The sequence below is a fragment of the Mus caroli genome, chromosome 14, assembly GCF_900094665.2.
Source record: "Mus caroli chromosome 14, CAROLI_EIJ_v1.1, whole genome shotgun sequence".
NCBI lineage: Eukaryota > Metazoa > Chordata > Mammalia > Rodentia > Muridae > Mus > Mus caroli.
In genome coordinates, this window is record NC_034583.1 from 57,289,280 (window position 1) to 57,295,701 (window position 6,422).

Genomic DNA, 6,422 nt, shown 5'->3' on the forward strand with positions numbered 1-6,422 from the left:
CATTCACACACATGCTCGTGAACACAAACACACAGAAAGAGACAGAGAGAGAGAGAGAGAGAGAGAGAGAGAGAGAGAGAGAGAGAGAGAGAGAGAGAGAGAACAGTCTGCAGAAGCCGTAGTGCTGGTGGCTCTCCGAAATAGCCTCTTCTGTGGCACCTACATAAGCCTCTGCTGTCTCCTGGAGCTGAGCAGCCCCAGAAAAACTGAGCACTCTTGAACTGGACCACTTATCCCCAGGAAGCAAGCCTGAGTCCCTCATCCTTACAGTGGCTCCCAAAACTTTCAGTTTCTGTGTCTGTGCAACCATGAGCTGAAGCGACTGAGCTCCGATCTGCACCTGTCACTGCTTCCATCAAGGGACCCTCATCAGCTACCCCCATCTCCAGCTGGCTGCTTCTCTGCATCCCTCAAGGGTCCTGTCTCCTTCTATGACCATAGGTAAGTAAGCAAGCTGTTCACTCTCAAGGCTTAGTCTAGGTAGAGGTGCTCAGCACGCTGGGGAGACTGTGGGTGTGCGTTCAGAAGGAAGTTAGCAATTTGTGAGCACTTAGGAAATGGTCATGTCAGAATGCTGGAAGTCATCTGCTGCTGGACAAAATTCAGCCTTCTGGTTGACCCTGCTGGACCCACTCAGAACACTGTGAAGGGACCACTTCTGAGTGGCTGTGGAGTCTTCTGTCTTGTAGTAGTGCTCACTTTTATGTTCTTGTCACTTCCATTCTCTTGTTCATTTATCTCTTCATTCAATGAGTATTCTTTCTACACACTTAGATGAATTAGATGAACAGACAGCGGTGGTCTTTACTAACATGAAAGCTAGCATGTTCTCCATGGCTTGTGTGGATCAGAGTTGGAGTTAGACAGAGTATTGCCTCAGCTGGTGACGGCACAGGACCTTCAAGATGCCACCTGACCTTGAGAGAGGTTACTCTACTGTGATGAGCAGGGCACTAAGCAGAGCAGCCATGGAAGCAAAGTGTGAGCCCTCCATCCTTAGAGCATGTTAGTGGGTGTGATTTGGAAAATGAACAACTGGCATTGGCATCATTTCCTCTAATCCAGGAGTCTCTTTGGTGGAGAACTGGAGTTGTTTGTGTCGTAATGTGACATGAGGGGTTTCTGGATGGCAGTCAGGAGGGGAAATCTAAGCATGTTTGGGGGAGAGGCAGTGCTTCCAGAAAGGGTAAAAGTGTGTTCTGATAAATGGGCAGGTAAGTAGCAGCTGCAGTAGGAAGGTGGACAGGGTAGAGGGTCTGAGTTATACTGACTTCAGTGGATTTGAATCTAGGTAGATAAGCAAAGTTGTAATAAGTGCCAGGGCTTTGGGGATTGCTAGACCCTGATAAGCATCACCCCAGTGGGAACGTTCACACCCGAGCCCTTTATATGTGGAATAGTTTTTGTGTGTGTGTGTGTGTGGAATAGTTTTTGTTTGTGTGTTTGTTTGCATAGATCTCGTTTACCGAGACTTAACAAATAATGACATTATTTTACCAGCATCCTTATTCCAGAACTGCTAATCCTCTGATGCTGGGGCTCAGAGTCCAGAGCCTTTCACTTTAAATCTTTGTAACTAGTGGTGGAAGGTTACTCTAATTACTGCTGATTACATGGAACAATTTCTTCTTTGGTTTCCGGTGACAAATTAATGAAATGATCACGGTGGGCTAATTACAAAAGGTGGAAATCGGAGGCAACTCAAACACAGTCTTTGGAGCCAATAGTGTCTCATTTGCACATTGCACCAGACAGCCCTTAACAGACATCTTTTCTCTGATCTCTAAACAACACAACCTCAGCACTCCTGCATCCCTGGCCTCATTAATAGGAGGGAGCAAATCTTTTTTCGTTGTGATAACACTCAGACTGTAACCTTGGAATCTGCAGCCATGGTATTAGTTAAAAGGAGGAGTCAGTTGCCTCCATACAGAGGGACATTCTAGAACTTTGGACCTAGGTGAGCCAAAGCTTGGGGCTGAACACCTTGTTCATCACAGACCCCAGTCTTGACAATAATGACCATAGTGTCCGTGTTTCCAGAATGTTGCCAAGTATTGGTTGGGTGAGCTCCTGTGTGATCACCCAAGTAAGAGGTTGATGCTATCTCCATCTAGTTGCCCCAGTTTTATCATTTCTATGCTCCGTGAACTGGATAGATTTATCAACTTTTCCAAGAAGCAATATTTTAGTTATACATGGGAGACAGTGGTTTCCCTGCAGGCTTTCCCAGGGGCAATGCAAGTCCTCATGTTGGACCATAAGGGTACCAATGTGCTTTGTAAACCTGAGGGATATTAATATGAATTGTTCTTAGGAAGACATGTTAACATGAGACGGACCCTGGGATGGTCCTTACCCAGTCTGCTTCCTAGCATAAGAACAAGACAGTGTGCCTTCCTGCCCATGGGATGCTAGATATAAGGACCTAAGGTTTTTAACTTTTATAATTATCTATTATCTTACGTGTACTATTGTGTTTCAGGCATGTATGTCTCTATGCATCAAGTATGTGTCTGGTGCCTGTGGAAGGCGGAAAAGAACACCAGATCCCTAGAACTAGGGTTACAGGCCATTGAAAGCTTCCTGATGTGGGTGGCTTTGGGGAACTGAATCCAGGTCTCAAGAACTGAGCCATCTCTCCAGTTCCAAGAACTGAGTTTTGTAAATCCTCTTTACAATCCCTGGCTGGTTATGACAGTGAGAGTGAGGCTTAAGTCACTCACTCATCCAGGTAAATTTGAAGACCTGGTGGCCTTGAGGTCCCCCAGGGTGGAGAGGATGAGGGGAAGAGAGAAAGAGAGAGGCACAGGACAAGCCACCTACTCCAGGTCTCTCAGCTTAGCCTAGCTATAGTCTTTCTTGGGTGTTTGCACAGAAATCAAACTTAAGGAAGCGTTTCCCAAAACTGGGTAGTTGTTTAAAGCCTGGAAGAGAAGATCAAGGAACCAGGGGCATTGAAGCCAACAAGGCGGGGATGGGGGACACATAAATATGTCAGGGATCACCTCAGAGTATATGACTACTTGAGTTATCTAGAATTATTCTTTCCTAATGGTCCCTCTCTGTCATTCAAGTGACTTCAATCTCTGTCTGTTACTTATAGTACACATTGTTGACCTTGGCCAAGGGTAAGGGTAGGGGAAGGAAATGAATAAAGAATAGGTAACTGGGCATCTGGGGCGATGAGCTGATGGATAAAGAGCTTGGCACACAAGTATGCACACTAGAGTTTAGAAACCAGGTAAAAGCCAGGCAGATGTGGGTGCTGTTTATAATCCCAGCAGTTCAGAGGCAGAGCTATGGGGTCCCCGAGGGCAAGCTGGATAACTAGACCAACTGGAACTGACGAGCATCAAGTACAGTGAGAGACCTTGCCTCTATAAATAAAATGGAGATTGATTGAGGAAGACACTCAGTTTCAACTTGGGGCCTCTACATGTGTACACACACACACACACACACACACACCACATACACACATACTGCACAATATACTAATTCCACATACATTAAGTAATTAAGCTATTTCCCCTGCTCACACTTCCTGCCCGCAGTGGCAAGCCTTGGTCTTCCCCATCAGTTCTCCAGGCCTCTGTTCTCCCTGGACACATTGGGCAGGAGGCACAAAGGGAGCAGGGAACTTGGTCTTCATTTCAAGAAGCGAGTTTACAGCAGGGCTTCTGAGTTCTCATCCTAAGAAGGAAGATCTCAGCAGGATTCTGCTCTTCTTGGAATCTCTGCTCCCTTTGCCCCAGTTTTGGTGGCATGCGAGAGTTCAGATGTTTTAAACCTAGTGAGATTACAGATGGACTCTGACATACTGTCACTATTGTGATAAAATACAGATAGTGCCATGATTCAGGTCCTCAGCCTATAGACAGCAACACAGTAACATGACATCCCATCTTAGACCACCAGCTCAGACTTCAGAACCACAGCGTCCTCCTGAGTGGACACTCTACACTTTAAATACTACCTCCTCATCTCCACCCGACTCTAAGTTCTGTCTCTGGGAATCTGATGACTCCGGGTGCCTCTTCTTAGAAGTGGAGCCACACAATGTTTATCCTTTGGTGTCTATCTTATTTCAACGAGCATGCTCAAGGTTCAATCCCATCAGGATCTTCCTTTTTAAGGCTATGTGGTCTCCACTGAGAGCACAGACAATGCTTTCTTTCTTATGTCTCTCGAGGACATAGGCTATTCCTCCCATCACACAATTCACCCTGATTGCTTATATCCACTCAGATGGTGGACTGGAATCTTAGTTCTATGTGAATTTGGAGTGACGCCGCACCTGTGAGGCTGGAGGAGGACACATAGAACACGCGGTGAATGTCACTGCATACTAAAAAGACTTCTCAGTATTATGCTTATGGTAGGAGATTTAGAAAATGTAGACATGTAGAAAAGTGTCAAGAAGTTTTTAAAAGTCTCTGGGCAAGGGAGAGATGCTCTCCCCCTCCCCCATCCTTGGCACCTTTGGCAGGCAGGAGAGCTGGCTCTGAGGCCATCAGAGTGGGAGAACTGGTTCTGCCGCCACTGGCTACAGCACCCAGGAGAGCAGGCCTGCACAGTAGTGCTGACCCTGGTAGTGGGGGTGCAGGTGAGCCATCTCCGAGGGGTGGAAGCTAGGGAAAGCTGGGTGCTACAACTTGTCTGCTCTGCAGTGGCACAGGTGAGGGAGGCATGCCCTCCTGCTACACCTTCCCCGCTTTGTCCCCCACCAACTATGGCAGGCAGGAGGACTGGCCCCAAGGTCATGAGAGTGTAAGAACTGGCTCAGTCCCCCATATGCAACATTTGGGAGAGCAGACCCTGAACGTCTACCTGCACCTGGGCAGCAAAGTAGAGCTGTGCCTGGTTGTGGGTATTGCAGGTGAGTCGCCCTGAGGTCACAAGAGCAGGATTGCTGGCTTTGCTCCTTGTTGGTGGTGGCATTGGATGACCTAGCCCGGGGCAGGAATAGAAAGCCTGGTGTGTGGTGAGGGAGAGCAGGCAGGCTGGCCAGCTCAGATACCTCTCAGGCACAGATCAGGGCTTTGACTTGGCACACCCCAACATCTACCCCATCCATGAACCGCTAGAGCCTGTGAAGAGACCCGTCAGACAGATCCAAAACTACAGGATCTCCATCACACAGGCAACAACAGGTTATCCAAGAGGAGTCCCAGGGAGGTTCTGGTATTGATAATGTAGCAGAAGCCAGAGGCCTCAAACCAATGACTCATTGCAATGAACATATGTAAACACCCAAGTGTGGGCAAAGGGTATACTGCGAGACACACCGTGACAGTGCAGCTTCCACAACAAAATTTTTTTCTTTCCTTTTGTGGTGGGGGGAGGTTGCAAGGGTGGAAGGCAAGTATGAAGGGATGGAGAAATAAGTGGGACTGGGGTGCATGGTGTGAAATTCACAAAGAACCAATAAAAAGTTTTTTTTAAAGTTAAAAGTGCCTCTCATCTAGGCCCCCAGAGACCACAGGTGACTGCAGGCACACAGGGGAAAATGTAAAGAAAAGAACAATCTGGTTCTAATCAATTTCCCTGGAAGTGATCAAGCGGGGAGGGCCCATTGTGGGTGGTGCCATCTTTGGGCTGATAGTCCTGGGTTCTATAAGAAAGCAAAGCTGAGCAAGCCAGGAGAAGCAAACCAATACGTAACATCCCTCCATGGCTTCTGCATCAGCTCCTGCTTCCTGACCTGCTTAGTTCCAGCTCTGACTTCCTTTGCTGATGAACAGCAATGTAGAAGTGTAAGCTGAAGAAACCCTTTCCCCTCCAAAGTTGCTTCTTGGTCATGATGTTTTGTGCAGGAATAGAAACCCTGACTAAGACAGTTGTCCTTGCTCAGCTCATGTTGATGAGTCTTGGGTGTAGCTTCTGACATTTCTAGGAGACACAATCTCACAGCAGACTCCCTGTTTCTCTGGCTGTGGATCTTTCCCACCTCCTTCCACAGTGATTCCCAAGCCTTAGTCAGCGCAGGAGTTCTGTTGTAAATATCAGTTGAGATGGGTATATCTATATCTATATCTATATCCATCTATCTATCTATATCTATATCTATATATCTATATATCTATATATCTATATATCTATATATCTATATATCTATATCTATATATCTATATCTATCTATCTATCTATCTATCTATCTATCTATCTATCTATCTATCATCTATATGTATATCTATTTCTAGACCCCAGAGGAGGCTGCGCATACAGGATCTGGCTGGGTGGAGAGGTTGAATATGGTGGTGGTGGGTGGTGGTGAGGCTGTGGGTCAGGGGCTGAAAATCTCAAATTTTATTTTATTTTTTATTTTTTTTATTACATATTTTCCTCAATTACATTTCCAATACTATCCCAAAAGTCCCCCATAGCGCCCCCCACTTCCCTACCCACCCATTCCCATT

The 6,422-nt window shown here is 46.5% G+C and overlaps 1 protein-coding gene across 4 annotated transcripts in view; it reads left to right on the forward strand.

The window, feature by feature from the left end:
* Chrna2 (cholinergic receptor nicotinic alpha 2 subunit) overlaps positions 1-6,422 on the forward strand; it is a 28,517-nt gene that overhangs the window by 8,661 nt on the left and 13,434 nt on the right. For 3 of the 4 annotated variants that reach the window (XM_029469314.1, XM_029469315.1, XM_021182094.1), the window contains one exon: positions 290-441. The gene's annotated coding sequence lies outside the window, so the exon portion shown is untranslated. Of the gene's footprint in view, positions 1-124; positions 442-6,422 lie in introns of those variants that run through there. The other variant, XM_029469316.1, reaches the window with a different exon arrangement.